The 18,696-nt window shown below is 32.2% G+C and overlaps 1 protein-coding gene across 10 annotated transcripts in view; it reads left to right on the top strand.

Moving 5' to 3' along the window:
* Positions 1-18,696, top strand: part of LOC122716310 (tropomodulin) — a 161,113-nt gene that overhangs the window by 1,052 nt on the left and 141,365 nt on the right. The window lies entirely within an intron of this gene.

Below are 18,696 nucleotides of genomic sequence, written 5' to 3'. Positions count from 1 at the left end.
TTATTTTGCGCGTAATTTTATTTAATAATATCCGTCGTGTCCAACAATGAATAAACTGTATATAAAAACAGAATTCCGAACTTTCATTGGCATTAGTTGCTTTATATCGTGAATACTTTTTTTTTTTTTTTAAAAATTTACATATTTTATTTCATGATTTCTTTTTTATAAGATATATTACAAATATTTTAATGATTAATGATATTTATTGACTAGATGTGATTTATATTTGAGAGTTATTTGAAGTTAGCCAAGTTAGATGCAATTAACAGACTTTAGTATTTACTAGTTACGTAATAAATATAGATCAAAAATATTATCGAATGTGGGCGGATCAAAGATGCCATAAATTGAAATGCACAAATTTTTGATTTAATGGCTAATTTTAAATGGTAATTATTGACGCAATTTTTATTCTCGTATAACTATTTTGTATGACTTTATTTTATACATTTATTTTATACATTTTTTTACTTTTATATATTTCTAAATAAAATTAGCCATTCGTTTGGTTCAATATTCGTGCAAAGTTAAGGAATAGTATATAAATTTTAATAGTATATAAATTTAATTTTTTAAAAATTGTTAGCAGTCATACAAATATTTGTAATATTTGTAATATTTATTGCGATACAGCATTAACATTATAAGATAATTTATTTTAGATAAAATATTTAAAATTCATAGTCAATTTACATGTGTGAAAATTTTTATATATATTTTTCTATGATTATATCATTTTTATTAGTTGTTGATAATAAAATTAGAGGATTTAATGATAAGTTTAGGTTTTTAGAGATTCTATAAATTTCGATAGTTATTTGATAATATTTGGAATGATTCGAGATTTTATTGCACATAATATGATTCAAATCTAATTCAGTTTATTCAAGTCTAATGTGTAAAATCGACGTATCGAGGAAAATATATATAAACATAGATTCGAAATCAAATGTAAACTGGACACGATTGTCCATTTTTAATTTATAATCTATTTATTAATTCAGAACTAAAAATTACGAAATTATAGGCATCGATAAAACCACGTTTTACACTGTCCATTTCCAAACAGACCATCTAAGAATCTAAGAAAAAGAAACCTTCCATCCCCTTAATGTTCACAGTTCGTTCCCAAAGATTTACATTGGTAAACGAAACGAGAAACATTTTTTCTAACAACAAACGAAACACCGCGTTCTTCAAGAAATCCTACACAAAAAGAGAGAAAGAGAAAGAATAAGAGAGGGGCGAAAATAGAAACGAACGATTCCACGCGAAACTTCCAGCTTCCTTCTTTTTTCAATTTAAAATTGGGGGAGGGGGGGGGGCAAGGAAGGAATTGGAACGGTTTCCAACGAAGTTGTGCGATCCATTGAGGGTGGTGTCGAGCTTTTGAAAGACAAAAGGGTAGTTCGGGCACGAAATTAAATCGACGCGGCGAAGCGACACGCGGCGCGGGATAAGAAAGATTAGTCGGGCGGCGCGGCGTTTAAATGCAAAATGAGCGGGCACAACGGGCGCGATTTACTCGGATTCTACGTCATTGTCGGTACGACGACGGTTTTAGATCTGGCAACGGACACGAAACGAGAAGATGGGGGAGGTGGCGTAAATCCGGCCGATGAATGCCCCGCCGAGAATCTCTCGCGATTGGGACTTCCGATTAATGATAATCGCCTTTTGTCCCGCGCCGATTATGCGATGCCTCGTTTCCTGACAAGGTTTACGCGATAGGTTTGTTTGTCGATGATGAACCGCTCGTGTTTTGGCCGCTTCCGTTCACCGATTTTCCTTTGAGAATCGTGTTTTTTCAGTGAAATGAAAAGAAAGTAACTGTCAACTTTCGTATACACATCTTCATTCGATCTATTTCTCTTTTAGAAACAATGAAATTCGATCTTTCTTAAAAATTTTCTCTCCGCAAGAATATAAGATTTCCATCCTCGAAGCAAATATCGAAGCAAGGATAAAAATTCTCTCTCAACAAATACCAAATTTCTTTAAATCAATTTCAACATGGATAAGAAAATATCCATCGTTGTTATTCGAAAATAGATAGATATTTCTCAAAAAAAGGAAAACGAGACGACGAAATTTCTCCACGAGGTTTCACCTGGGTCGAAAAGTGGGAAAAGTATTTTTCGACGAGTGAAAACAACGAGTTCGATCATATCCAGATCGGTTTCGCAAATCGGTTTCGCGCCGCGTGGATAAATATTTATTTAATTAAACACGTCGCCGGCCGGGATCTCGCGGAAGGCTTTCAATAATAACTCGGTTCGGATCGGTTGGGCTTGGCAAGAGGATAATTTCAGCCCGCTGTCCCTCTCCTCCGGACGTTCCATATAGACGTGTCGAAGATAGACATAGTTTTGGCCGTCTTGAAGTATTAATCCGTTAGGAACACGTGCACTCCTTCCCTCCTCGAGTAATTCCGACTAAATCATTCCCATCGTTATTATCATTGTCGTGTCGCGAGGGAAGACGTTGAATTATCATTCGCATAAATTTCATCGGTTGGATACAGTTTTCGGGGAACGTTGAAACCGGAGAACGAAGGGGACAGGAAACGTTGAAATCGGAGAATCGAACATTGACATTAGATCCCTCCTCCTCCGTTCAATCGTCGAAGGATGGCGATCCTCTTCCGGTTAATTAATTAATTTTCGTTCCTCGATGTTGATTTTGAAAAATTTCGTCGAACTGGAGGCCAAGGATTTTTTTGTATTCGAAGAATATGTTGTTCGTGCGGGGAGATTTGAAATTTGGCGGTAAAGGGAGAAAGGGAGTTGTCTTTTTTAGAATGGAATCAAAATTGGATGTGATTAGATTAGGACGAAATTTTTAGGATTCTGGAATGTGTGTAAGAGTATGAGTCTATTTCCTGAACGATTTATTTCTTGAAACTTCTTCTATTCGAAAGTTTAGTCATTTTCCTCGAAACTCGTATTATGCATAAATCATGCTTATGAATCATATTATGGAAATTAAAAATAAAGCCATGTCAAACAAGTGGAAATAATATTAATATTAATCTAATTGATTGATTGTCGAGTAAACATATCTATATTTAATTTATCGCCACTGAAGTGATCAATCAAAAAGTATTTACTTTACTCGGAACAGAAAGTTATAAAAGTTTACTTTCCTCACGATTATTTCTTTTTAAAATTATTTAATAATTTCGAAGATCATCTTGCGCAAAATATTAGTCAATAATCGATAGAAATATATTTTTACATTTACACAATCTCTTATAACTTATAAATATATATTCTTAAAAATAAAATATTTCAAGCATCGAATCTCGAAAAAAAAAATTAGTTTCTACAATCGAATGATTCGAATGTCGAACAAATCGCGGAAACAATTAAAAAAGAACAAATATGGAACGTCATAGCCTAAGGGATTTCCTCTAAATGAAGATGGATAATTTTTGACGCCCAAAATGAAAGTGTTTAAGTCGAACAAATAGGAGCATCTATAGCTCATATTACATTACGAAATTAGTAACTTTTTAAAAAAAGAAAAAAAAGAAAGTAAAATCGTTTTTATCCACGTTTCTATTCTTGCTCGATAATCGATTTGAAATTGGCGGATCGATTGGAAGGATGTACAATCGATTCGAAGACGATAAATCGTCGTTTCTTGCTGGCTAGAATAGATTCGAGAAATCGAATTGAAGCACTGATGTGCTTTTAAAATAGCACCAAGGTCTGGGCGAGGCTTCGATCAGCATTCGTTTTACATGGATGAACATCTGTTAAAAAATATATTTCATTTTGCTCGATTGCTTTTTAAACTTAATTTCTATTTGAAATTTATGTTGTATTATGGTGGATGAAAATAATTTAAAAAAAAAATGGGTTGCTTTGATCTTTCGGGAGAATTCATTTTGAATTTTTTAGAATTACTCATAATTCATAGATTGTTTTTTCGTTTTATTGTTAGAAAGAAAGAAGTGAAAAATTTTGGATATTGGTTATAAAGTGGAATGATAAATATTTGGGGATCGATTAAACTTTTGAATTGATTGATTATTGCTAATCATAAATTCTTTATACAAATTTGAAATAAATATGTATTAGATAAAAGTTGAATATATTCAGATTTGAATTTTAATAATCTATATGTTGTGTATAAAAAATTTGTTTCGTGGCAATTTTATATATAATATAATATATATAATATAGAATTAATTCAATTTCATTTAATAATATTCAGTATAGAATTTCTAGATATTTTTAATAGCAAATTCTCTGTAATTAAATTTATTGTTAGTTGAATCGATAAGCTATGTACACAATCAAATTGATATTCTAATTAATACAAAATTAATTGACAATTCGTCAATTACGAACAGCATTAATCATTTTATAAGAAACTTTAACAATTAATTTATCTGAACATGTATTACAATAATCAAAAAATTAGCTCACTGAATAAAATCCTTCGTTTTTTCAAATTATTTTAAGCAATTATAAACAGTTCACGAATAATTTAATATTGGAAGAACCAAACTTGTCAAAATGATGAGTTACAGACTTTTTGGGTTACTAAAAACATACAAATACTCGTGGCAAGATTAATATTAGATTTTGTTGTGATACACAGATCTAACTATATAGGTTTAATTTTACTATCAATTTTAATAAATCATTAAGTATTCGATAGTTTTCAATGTTTTTACTTATGAAAAATTATTTCGCATTTATTATGAAATTTTAATTACTTTAAATTTTCTAATTTTCTTTAACCTTTAATTTCTGAAAAAAAAATCATTTAATTTTCAGAGTAGAAACATTAAGTTATTCCAATTTTAAGGAATTATCTACTTTAATAGCTATTTATAATACAATAGGGATACATAATCGATTGATCTCATTAACAAAAATTCTTCGATTTTTTTCGAAATCAGCCACATTTCTCCAATATTAAAATTTATATAGAAATTTGTAAAATGTGAAATTTTTCACCTAATTTTTTATCCAAATCCAAATCACTCGAATCATCGAACCCACAAATACTTCCACTACCTCTCCATCATTTATCCCATTTTTATTTAGCTTCATTCAAAAAAAAAAAAAAAAAAGGAAAAATGATCTCGTTGTTAAACCACCACGTTCGACGAGAAGCAGATTGCCCGAGGAAATTTATACGGACACGCGGTACAAATACGCGTTAGATGCAAATACGATGGCCGCCGGGTCGGTGGTTATTAATCTCTAGTCTTACGGTAAAAGACGCGAGATTTACGAGGTGGTGCAAGGTCCGCAAGGTGGTCGTCTCCGTGTCATTTTTCCCGCCTCCTCCATTCATCCATCTTCCGAATCAACGAATTTCCGGTGTAGCTGATTACATTAGCATCCGTTCCTAGAAATTTTCACGAATTTCCCACGCAAACGAGAACGCGAAAATTTGGATTATCGGCCAGATTTTAGAGCTCTCTCTTTCTCTCTCTCTTTCTCTCTCTCGTCGAAGTGTAATCACGCGAAACTGCAATGTATATCCACGCTATGTATATCCACGCTTTACAACGCGTAAATTCACGGATTTTGTACGCAGATAGTGAGGATATACGGGGAAGCTATATACGTTGTCATTTCACGTTGTTTTGTAACGTATTTTCGTTGTTTTGCGTCGAACGAATTTGTCTTCTTTTTTTTTTTTTTGGTAGATTAAGTTGAATGAGATCGAAATTTATTCGATTTTTTTTTTCTTTTTTTTTATAATATAACATTTTATACAATAAAATGAATGTTCATTCTCTTCTTCATCTTCGGGATTTTCACGATCGGTTCCCTATTTTTTTTTTATATTTTTGGAAATGGAATTTCGCAATAAAAAAACTCATTGATCCTTCTCCTCCCTTTCAAGAAATAGAAAATTTTAATAGGATAAAATTCGTGATGGAATAAAATTCACTTTAAAGATATTTTAATGAGATATTTTAATAAGGTTAACCACCTTCGATTTCACACTTTGGCAACAATAATAATAAAACGGGAAGAGTGTTAACGCGCAATAAAACGTTACGGGAAATTCGCTTTCGAAATATCGATCGGTTTAATCCCACTTCAATCCCGCTTCGCATTTTGAAATCAATTTAACACTTTCATCCATAAAATGGGGGTGCGACAGAATCGGATCCCCGCCTACCTGGCAAAGGAAAATCTCTTTGAGTGATGTAATTCCGGAAACGGAAGCGACAGGAAGGGATCGGTTTTCCCTCGAAGCGCCAGGGAATAATTCAACGGTTGCCAGACAAACAAATAAGTGGAAATTACGATGATTAATCGAACGTCAGGAGCAACGACGAATAATTTGCACGACGACGAATTTCGCGAATCTCCAAAGAGCTATCCACGTTTCTATTTCTTTATGAGACTTTATTCGACTCTCGTTTTAATCGCTCGAATCGAAACTTTTATTCCTCGATTTCCAATTTTCATCACACTTTCCTTTCTTTCTTTTTCCCTTTTCCTTTGTTATCCTCTCAATCGGGAAAAATTAATTAATTAATTAAATCGATACGAGTTGCGGATGAAAAATAGGTAAGTAATAAATAAATAGATAGATAGAGAGTTGGGTATAGGGAGACGAATCCAATCTTCGCGTGACTAATTATTCCACAGTCTTAATTTGTGACTCGTGTGACAGTGAGCCGCGAGATTTATGGTGGAGGTTGGTTACTCTGAAACGTTTAGTAGATTTGTCATAACGATGTTACTTTGAGGTGATTCGATGCGCAATCCTAATGACAAGATATACTCTCCCTGTTAACACCTTTGAAACGTTTAGATTAGCGTTTAAATTAAATTTTAGATACATAGTGGCTCTTTTTATCGTAAGGAAAAATGTATTTATAAGTAATGAATTTTTTTTTTTAGATTAAAAAGAAGATAATTATTTCACGGAGATTAAATTAGTTTTATTGGGGGGAATCAAAGTATATTAAATGACGAATGATTAAGTATCTTTTAAAAATAGATTAAGAAGTAAAGATAAAATTGAGATTAAAACGGATTAAGTTTAAATGAATTAAATTATAAATTGTTTCATAGAATTATTTTCAATGATTAGAAAGTAATTTTGTTAGAAAAGTAGAATGAATTTTTTATTTGTTAAGAATGATTATGCGAATTAAATAAAATGATAAATAGAGTGAGTATTATACTTTTACATTTTCAAACTGTGCTGATATTGCTAAAATAAGTAGGATATTGGAAACCTATTAAAAAAGGAAACTTACATCAGGAAACCTTATAGTATTAATTGCAAGAACTTGAAAGCCTTGAGAGTTCAAATTACAAGTTACGAGACACGATTTTTTTTTTTCACATCACGTGGAAAAGAAAATTTCAAACAATTTACGATATTTATGTATCATGTTAATAAATATTTAAACTTAATTTAATTAATGAAGCAAAGAAGGTATTTTTTTTTATCAGAATACAACACTTTTTTCTCAAGGAATTTCATAGAATTGCATCAATGCATTTATAAGAAAAAATAAATTTCAGTCTGACTATGAACGAACTTCGTCTACTTACGCACCATTTCCTTATACCATTTTAATTCTCTTAATGTTTCCTTTCCTTTATAGAATTCTATACTAATGCACATATTACTTTCACCTTTTATTTCTAAAAATAACAATATCCACTACACAACCAAGTTAATAAGTTTTTTTTCATAAAATTCGAAGAATACGATTTATGACATTTAATCGTATTACAACTTGATAACACAGATATATAAAATTTATTTTCAAATTAGAATTGCAAAAGATATTTTATTTATTCCCGCCCGGAAAAATGAGATTTGCACAAATTACAAATCGATAATTTTAATTGAAAAGTAAGTTTCTATTGTTGCGATTTCTCGGAAAATCTGGCGACCACCTGATCGCTACGTGTTCCTCGGGCTACGTAGATAACATACCGTTACGTAGAAAGAAACGGCGTGCAATCACACGCATCCGTATACTCGTGGATCGCGAAATTCTTGGCACAGGCCGAGGTGTCTTGACAAAAATCTCGCCTTGCGTTTAGGTCGGCCGACCTTGCGCCTCGAGGAGCATAAGGTGACGACATCGTGGTCTCCGCAATTCACACCTTCGATAAAATTCTAAGCATTTGTAAATTGGCAACGAGCGAGCAAAGTGACGTTAAACGAAACTGTATCGTTTCGTGGAACGATTCTTTTTTTTCTTTTTTTTTTTTTTTTTTGATGACGCGTTGATTAATATAAAAGTGTAGGAGGAAGGACTTTTGACTTAATTGTGACAAGGGAAGATTCCATGTCTTCATTGAAATAAATAATCGTATATACAATTTGACATTGTATATATTAAATTGTTACTTTTATTGCATTTATTGAATCGTTTTGAAAGAAGTATTTTATGAAGCTTTTTTTTTTTTTTTATCGTTAAATATCGAAATAATATCGCGTTTCGACTTATAAATGTCGACAATGATCGCGTTTCGTTGAATTCTCATTGTCAGTTTTGCAATTTACCGTTTGGCCTAAAATTGTACCGGCGATTGTAAATCGTGGCGATTACGAGATCGATGGCCCCTTGCGAGGCCGGTGAAGTGTGGGTCGACGATTTTGGCGGAAGCATTAATCGGTCATGATGACATCATCGTGGATAGAAGCCGCACAAGGTCGTGACAGCACCAGTGATGCTGTCACGAATAATTTGAGCATGTTCAATTCATGGTGTAACACTTTTAGCAACGATTTCCGACATGATTTCCTTTTATTTTAACGCGTCAATGATATTTTTTTTTTTTTTTTTTTTTTACTGAAATTTGTTGATGATATTTTTATTATCTTCTTTGACTTATCATTATCTCTCTATTCTTTTTGCTAGAATTTTATTTTTTTTAGTTTAGAAGTTAATAATAATTAAATTTGCTTGTCTTAAGAAATTGTATAAATTTTCATTCGTTAGTTAGTGGTACATTTTTATATTTATTACATTATGGAACAATATTCAGATATATATTATTTAAAATAGATTATACATGAGTTTATCCATAAATTTATCATCTTCCTCAAAATAATTGTATTGTAAATTTAATAATTCTAAAAATGTGTGAAATTTTCTTATCTTCTTATCTCTAATTTCTTATCTTAATCCAAATGCGCCAGAGCTGATAAATTTCCATCAATCAATCAGGCCCATAAACAATTTTCTTTGACAAACGTTCTTTCTCGAACAAAATTTCTCAACACATAAACCAATAATTTGAAATTTTGCAATTTTTGAAATTCTTAGGAAAATTTCTGGAAGCAACGATCGGTCGGTGGTGGGCCGGATATTTCGAATCGACGACGTTCTACGGAGTCGATGGCGCGGTTTTCGTGACGTCGACAACTGCGTCCGTTTCATCGGCGATTTCCACGTCATTGCTCGCGGCCCTAACTTTATTTATACACGCCGTAAGATAGGCGCTCGTTACTATTTAGACCTGTTGCAGTCGGAATTGGAATTCCCGTTGCAGATGCGGCTCGCTTGCCAACGTCTTTTCCAATGTGAATTACAACGAAGTCGATTCGTCGAGCTGAAATATTTAAATATGTAATAAGTTGAAATATTTAAATATGTAATAAAATTCAGATGAACTACGTTGCGCGAAACTTATAATATTATTTGAGAAATCTATTTGTTTGAAGGAGGAGGAATTTTGACAAGAAAAATTTTTTTCATGGAATTTAATCGAAAGCTGTACAGATCATTCACCTGTATAGCGACGATGGTCAGAAATAGACATTATTTCGCTCTTGGCATTGATAGCGACATAAACAAATTTTGTTTATTTTGCAGAAATCAAATTTTATCGTGTAACAGCATAACTACACACACATATATATATATGTAATTTATAACTTGCATATTACTTCCTCCTATTAGTTTCGCGCCAAGTTTGATAAAGGGATACACGAATTTACAATTAGACGTTTCTAAAATTATTTAATCATTTATATAACAAGATGGAATAAAGAAATATAAATGGATAAATAAATAGATTTCAAAAATTTTCAATGTGAAAAAATTCCTCCACGTCATAAAAATTATGAAATTATGAATGCATCAATTTTTTTCACATCATCAAATAAAAAAAAAATTACTCCCTTTTTCCCACATCGTCTTTTCTCAACAATCACTAGTAGACATTAAATAAACGAACGAAATCAGTGACGAAATTAAAATCGACGTCGTCATATTTTTTCCTTGATCGATTTTAATATTTAATCGGTAACGAAATTTATCCTGAAACTCCACCTATTTCGCAAATTTCACAGTGTTGTAAGCGATTATCGGCGCAAACTGCAGCAATGGTGAATAATAGGTCGGAAATGGAGTAGGGTCGAGTAAATAGGGTGGCCTTTATTCGGGGGGAGGGGCGATCCTGAATGAAATGCGCCACTTGGCAAGGCCGAGTAACGCCGGCACGTCATAAGATGTACCGTGCAACGTCTGAGGAAGAAGCGAGATCAAACGTGGAAGCGTAATATTGTTGGATGGAACACTTTACCAGGGTAAATTTTAGCGTGAAAACACATCATCGGCCACGATTTAGATCGTGTGAATGAAAGTTAAACGGGAAATTTTTAAATAGTAGTGGAAGTAGAAGAAGAACCTTCAGACGTTGCGATCTTAATCTTGCTCAATTGCAAGAGCGAAAGGGATGATTTTTCGCATCTTCGTGTTATCTGCGTTTCTAAAATCGTAAAATTCTGTTATTCTAGATTAAAATTTACTCAGAAGAAATTTTCTTTTGATCCTGATCGTGTTACGATAACTTTATTCTCTTTTTTAAATTTAAAAATTGGATAAAAATTTCAAAAAAGAAAAAAAATATGATATAAAATACATCGTTAGATTAAAAATTTGATATGAGATTAACGAACGCAGAGAAAAGTTTCCAAATCTTAAAATACTATTTTATAAATCCATTGTCACTGTTCCAATCCAAACTAGCGCCAAATTACCACTTGATCCGATTTCCATCTTAAAATAATAATTCGAACAGGCAAACTCAATCGATCTATTGTAAACTTTCTTCTAAGATAAAAGAGCTCAGAGATCCGACTTGTTCAAACCTTGTCCATCCTCCTTGCCCAAACCTCCTCCCAAACCTTCTCGAAATATCAAACGAAATAAATCGGGGCGGAAAAAATAAACCCGCGCGTTTCAAGCTGAAACGAATTCGATAGGTTTCGCCTCGTTGATCGGGAACCAAGATCGCGCCTCTGTTGCTCAGGATCGAGGGGCAATTTGGCCGAGTTGGCTTATCGAGCGAATAGAAAGGGAGAGTGTGCGAATCCGACGACGAGGCTAGGGCAGCTTAATGCTTCCGTTTTGGTTTCTGGTCGATGCCTCTGGCGTCTCAATTAGCGAGACACCACCTCTCTCTCTTTCTCTGTCTGTCTGTCTATCTGTCTGTCTCTCCTCCTCCTCCTCCTCCTCCTCCTCAAATCACGTTGGTTGGGTGTGCTCGGTCATGCTCGACGCGATTCGTGGCCGATTCTCGAAATAGATCCGCTTCGTTGTCCGTCCTCTCACCACCTTATCCTTTCTCCTCCTTCCTTTCGGCCCATGAATCTGCCGCGAATTGATAGCTCCCCTGTCGTACCGGTCTTATTTGGCTTCGTCCCGTGTGAAATCGATGAAGACGCGCGTATGTAAGCGATTCGTTTATATACGGGGGGTTTGAAAGACGATGGTGGACAGGAGGGGGGAAGAGGTAGTAGAAATGTTTTAGTTAGAGTTTAGTGAATTATTTATTTATTTGAAAAATAAGTAGGAAGGGAAAAGTTGAGGAAAGTATATAATATTGGGAATGATAAGTGGTAATTGTCGAAACGATTTCAAAAGGAAGTTGTTATACACGATAAATAAGAGAGCGCGTAATACGAGTAAAATTCAAATAGAGTTTTGCGTATTATGAAGTTTGAATTTATGTCTATTGTGTATATATTTATGGAGATAAATGAGGAAGAGTGAAAATGAGAGTTTTAGAGTTTTGTTGATGTGCACGTAGCTTTGGGGGATAGAATGACTCCCTTGAATGCAACTGCATTAAAGATAAACAATGCATAATTAGCGAAAGTTTAGAAAGGAGACGGAATTTTAGAGAAAAGAGGATGTATAAGAAAGAATGGGCTCGTAGAGAGAAAATTGCAATGGATAAACAAGAATTTCTTGTATATTAATTATTATTTTCCATATTTGATTGTAAAAAAAATTGTATTATAAAATATTTCACAATATAAAATTTTGTCACTGTTTTTGTTTCCTAAATGAATGATATTCACTCTTAAAACTTTCTTATTCTTTTCTTACTTGAGAAATTATAATATATATCAAAGAACTTTCTTCTTATATCAAAAAAAAAAAAGGATAAGTTGTAGAAGCGAATAAAACTAACATTGCATTGAATTGATCTCTAAAATATTATTTCTTAAATATCAATTATTCTCCAATTTTTATATTATATAATAATCTTTTTTCAAAGAATTTAATAATTTAACAAGCAATCGAAAGATAAAAATTTCCCTTCAAACTCTTCAATAAATGCAATAAAATTTACAAAAATTCCTTCTCCTCCAAAATTTCTTGTCATAATTATGACTAAGATTAATAAATTAATAAATTAATAAATTTCTCACTCATCCTGACGAAATACTACAACGAATGTATATCGTCGATTAATTCGTATATAGTTATAGTAGCAGTTGAAACACAGTCCATCATAGTATTTTATTTTTAAAAAAAACACATCGTGCACATTTTGCTTTTGTTCCAAGGATCGTTGGCCATCGATGGAGAGATCCATCACGGAAATCCTTGTTTCGTTTCCGTGGATGGATACAAATTCTTGGTCATCTTGGCGGAAAATATTATTTATGAAGATGATATTTTCGAAGATATTTATTGGATGGGAACTAATTCGAGCGCTGGGCGCCCGTTCGCCCAGGGATTTTCACAGAACTATAGATTACACAGCTCGGACATTCAACGTTATTTGTTTCACTTGGAACTTTCTCACTGTCTCTTCTTCCTCGCCGTTTCCCTTCCTCTTTCGCCTCGGCTCCGTCCAATTATCCGTTTCGTCGCGAATAAATCGATAATCTCTGGAGAGAAGGTTTCACCGTCTTCGTTCTGAAATTTCAAAAATATTAACACGTGTCGTTCTTTTATTGTTTTGCTCACTATTTAGATACAGATTTTTTTTCTTGAAAAAAGATGGGATAAATACTTTGTTCGATGATTATAAAATTATTTATAATGTTCCATTTCTCCAATCCAATTCTCAAATTTAATCGAATCCAATTTAATAAAATTCAGAATTCGTATTATTGTCCGTGTTTAATTTTTCCTAAAAATTAGTTACGAATTAATAACAAATTATTATGAGAATATCACAAAGATTTCGATTAACTCAGCTGTGGGATTTTCGTTACATTCGATTCGTCGATGAACTCTGTAAAATGATCGTGTACACCTAAACTTAGATCGAGCTTCTCTACGATACGTGGTTCAATTCGGGACGGAAATACGATAGTAAGTGGTGGCGTACCGGTGACAGAAAATCCTTGGTCAATTTTAATGGGGGTTTAGGCGCCAATATATCGCGTGACGAATAGTCGTCAGCTGGTCGCATACGATCCTCTGCCATTACTCTCGTCATGTGACTGCCATTGTCAGCTCTAAATTGGGACCTTATTTCTCGTTGTGGATAATTGAAGAGTCGTCTAGGAGAGAGAGAGAGAGAGAGAGAGAGAGAGAGAGAGAGAGAGAGAGAGAGAGAGAGAGNNNNAAAAAAAAAAAAAAAGAAGGAGAAAAAAAGTTGAGAAATTTTCTGGAGAGAAAAATTTGTGAGGCAAAAATTGAAATGAACGAGCGTTGGTTATTCCAAAAGTTTTTTAAAATATGTATATCTTAAGAATTCGAGGGAAAGGTTTGTGGGATGAAAAAGAATTGTGATGAAAGATCCGGCCAAGGTAAGAAAGTGAAATGAGTAAATTTAGAATTTAGAGGGAAAAATAATCTTATAAGGTGAAAGAAAAATTGTGAAACTTTCTAGGATGAAATTAATGCATTAGACATGTAGCTGTTAATCAAAAATAATTCGAAAGATAAAATTCCATGAAATTTAGATTCCTTATTTAAATTTTTAATCTTTGATCTGTGAGATTTTTATGTTTGGTATCGAATAATTATCGAAATAACTTTTATGCTATTTACATCGTAAAGAATAAATATCGTATTTTTTTTTCATCCAAATGTTAATTTATAATATCGATAAATTGAATTATCATTTTCTACAGCCAGGTAAATTTATCCGTAATAAAAATCTTAATCATAATCTTCAACGATTGCCAATTACAAATTAAAAAGTACACGGTAATGAAGATCAATACCATGAAAATGATTCGACTTATTTTAATACGAATAAATATGCTAAAAAAAAAAAAAAAAAAAAAAAAATATTGTACGATTGTTAAGCCAGTGAATAATTGCGTTAAGTTCCTCGGGCAAATCTCGTTTAACGTGTATACCTGTAGATAAAAAAAAAAAAAGAAGCAATAAATTGTAAATGTAATATTTGCATTGGAAATTACAGCCAATCCAGCACAGAAACATAAAAACAGCCGGAACTACATTTATAACGAATAAAACCACAAATTATTCACGTAGATATTCCCTGTACGGATATATATTTCCCTCGAATAAAAAAAAAAAAATGCAATAGTTTCCAACGAGAAAATAAAATTCAACTTATTATATTTCACTGATAAAAAAAAAAAAAAAAAAAAAAAATTAAATAAATTTTATTCAAAAAGGATCGCGGATATTTTATTCGCTGTGGATACAATGTTTAAAATAATTAATTTTCATGTTTATTCTATAGTAAAAATAAATAAAATATAATCGTATAAACGTTCCAACGTGTCTCGTAAATTATTCCGATTAAAATTCCACCGTGGCGGTATGCTTTATTATTTTATTCGCTTTTTGACAGTCAGAAGCGAGGGCCATTGTGAAAATCTTTTGTTTAAATAAACACGATGATAATTAATTTTTGAAATCTATGAACTTTCCCTTATCGTAAATTGATAAATTTTCCAAAAATTGTGGAATATTTTGTCAAAAATTTGAAAAAGAAGATTAGCGTATTTATTAACTTTTTATGATTTCTTCTAAACTTTCCATGTTCTTAAACCTTTCTTTAAAATTCTCCTCAAATACATGATAAAAATATCGATAATCACATCGATGAACAAAATTCATCAAAAACCATAATCTTATATAAAAAAAAATACATTTCATCGTTGATCGTATTTCGAGGCGAAATTTTACTTTTATTATATTTTATTTTATTTATTTTATTATTTAAAAAAAAAAAAATCGTAAAATTATCAAAATCTCGAGAAAGAATCATCATCGTAACAGCGCGCAAATATTCTCTTTCCGCCCGATAGTCCGTTTTCAAACGCGCCAGTCCAGTCTAAAAAATCCTTGCGAAAACATATTTTTAACCGTGATCGCACACATTGCAGGAAACGGGACATTGTTGCAGACAAATCTGCTCTCTGGATTGTAACTCAAAAGCTATTTGCGTGTTTACGTATTCATATATTCGGTTTGTCCATTCGGTCGAAAATAAATTTTATTCGTTCATCTCAAGTTGAGACGAGCCGTTGTGAATTGTTGTTTATTCGCGTTCGAGATACGCGAGATAAAATTGTCACTTGATAACACGATATTATATATCGCGATACGTATTTTTAATTTTGATCCCGAATTTGTTTAGAAGTAGAGTGGAGAGAAGATGTTCTCCAAAGCGAAGAAAAGTGACAGATGTTTAATTAATATCGAACGAGAATTATTTTAGGATTAAAGTTTTAACGAACCTCCTCCTCCTAATCTCTATTAATTATTAATCAAGGATTAACGGTCCATTTAAAAGAGTTTAAGATATAAGTTTTATAGCTTGGGACTGGAAGGAAATGAGAAGAGACCGTTCTTTAAGATTAATTATTAATTCTAAAGTATATACATTAAATCACTTCAACGTCTTATGGAAGTTTCATCGTTTAAATTGTTATAGCGATTGTATTTATTAAAAAAAAAAAAAAAAAAAAAAAAAAAAAAAAACCAGTAAAAATGTTTCTTCGAATATTCTGCTGATATTAAGATGAGCTCGAAACTTGGTGAATTTTCTTCGTAACTCGAGGCGTAGTTATTTATTAACTTCTTTCGAGTATCTTCTATTTGAAAAAAAAAAGAAAAAGAGAGAAGAAATTTTTTTATTTTGGAAAGAAAGAAAAAAAAAAATTTTGAATCGATCGAAAAAGTTACCAGAAGTTGTCTGTTTATTTAACTTTGAAATTTTAGAGCGTAGAATTTCTGATAATAAAATTTGCAATTTTTTTTTTTTTCAAAAAGATTAGATTATAATAATAAAAATTAAAATGTGGAGGGCAGTTTAAAATTTTTTTCGAATTATTATCACTTACAAAAATCTTTCCGCAATTTTAATTATTTAACGCATGCTGCATCCGCAACTTGTCACGATCTCCCCCTCGTTTCAAACGCTACCTTTTCCATAAATTCAAACAAAGGTCCTTTACCATGGTCACTCGAGCCTGCTCGTAAAACAGCCAGATACGAGCTTAGTAGATACTTAACATCTCCGGGATAAGATTTACCTTTCTCTTTGAAGATTTTCTTACTCTTATATCTTGATTTATGTTGGAATTCATGTTCATGCACGCGATCCTTTACGACATAAAAGTAATTAATGAGGCAGGACGTTGTAATAGTTATACTTTGTTCCCGGACGATAAACCAGCAAATCATTCAAATTGAATGGTTTCTGGAATTTAAAATATGTGGATACTTTCATCACTCGGGAATATGCACACAATCTAATTATTTTCACGATATTTCATTAATTATAATCAATTAGTATTTATTATTAGATTTAACTGACACACAATTACGTCGTTTTCAAAAATTCATTATAAAATATATTTATTATTTAAAGGGTGCATCAATCAATCGAAACATCATCATCTTCTTCCTTACGAGTAAACAATACAACATTTATAATATTTATTCGTCGAACTATATTATTCAAACTGATTAATTTTCTGTTCCATTAATTTTCTAATATAAACGATATTTCGATCAAATAGGTGGAGGCGTTTTGCACGTGTCGTAAACATCGGTGTCAGTGCTCCGGTAAGGTGGCCTCCTGGCCGACGATGAGGCGGCGTTGAATAAAAATAAAAGATACCTTTCCCCCCGAATCCCCGTATTTTTAATCGAAAGGCCGCGCAGCCAGACCGAACCGAGAAACGTTTACACTTTCCTCGATTCCATCGAAAGTGTAAACCCTCGCAAAATAACCTCGTGACGGAAATAACGCGTTCCCGATAAAAAAGCTCGTCGTTACGTTATGTAATGATCCGCACGTGTCTGAACGCCCCCCACATTTTTCCACTTTCCGCATTATTATTCGTTTACACCCTCCCTTCCTTCCCACGTTTGTGGATAAGCCGCCGCGTATAAATCCGTGAATCCACATTCCGCGATTCTTTTTGCAGCTTCCAATCATAATCTATCCAATCAAAATAAAATAAATAATTTGATTGGATAATTTGTGGATAATTTCTCTCACGGCGCGGGAAAATGAAATTTGTTTAATTCCGTCCAAAGGAGAGACGCGTCTTTCTTTGGAATTTTTTTTATGATAAATCTCTATCTTATTTCGCGCGAGTTTTTTTTTTTTTAAGATTTATTAAGAAGAAGAAGGATATATTATACACTCTTTGCATAAATTTAATATTTAAATTAAAAGTTTTTTTGAGTTTTCTTTTATATCTGTCACTTAAATCTTTTCTGAAGTGAATTGGACAAGAGATTCGATTTTCTAACAGTATAATTATTGTCGTATGGGAAGAAATTTTTCGTAATGGAATGATATTAATATCGAACGAGGTTTCTTGTACTTTTTATGGTAAAGATTTTTGTTGAACGTTTAGGGTTTAAAAAAATTTGGAACAAGTATATATATCGAGTGAAGACGGGCAAGGGTTATGGGATGAAAAAGTTTTTTGGTGGAGGGTACGATGAGTTTACACGGTGTTACAAACTTGCTACTTTACATATTTTCTTTTCTCAACTGTTGAAGAATTAATTTACTTTCTATTTATTTAATAACATATTTAATAGAACATGATCTTGTTTAATGGTAAAGTAAAAATTAACATTAGAAAAAACAATTGTTCTAAAATATATTAATATTCTCGTTTTAACGTGAGTTTCCAATATATTTATTAATAATAAAAGAAAATTATTGTTATTATTTCTACAACAAGATTTAAAAAAAGTCTTTAAATTTTAAATATTATTTTTTTTTAATAATATAACACGAAGGAAAGGAATCGATATTGACCATGATATCTCTGACGTGAGAATTAACACATTTTGGAGCAGAACTTAAAGATATCATCGTATTCGAAACACAACTGCGTGGATGGAAAGATGCGGCTTATAAAAGGGATGAAAACTTTCGTTGACTTTCGATCCTCTTCTTTCACTCACTTCGGAATTATTCGTAATTCAATTCAAATCAAACTTTAGTTTATTATTAGCAATGATACAATAAT

Source organism: Apis laboriosa, unplaced genomic scaffold, assembly GCF_014066325.1.
Source record: "Apis laboriosa isolate Shangri-la unplaced genomic scaffold, ASM1406632v1 scaffold43_cov150, whole genome shotgun sequence".
In the NCBI taxonomy this organism is placed as follows: domain Eukaryota; kingdom Metazoa; phylum Arthropoda; class Insecta; order Hymenoptera; family Apidae; genus Apis; species Apis laboriosa.
This window is presented reverse-complemented; position numbering and strand designations above follow the sequence as displayed.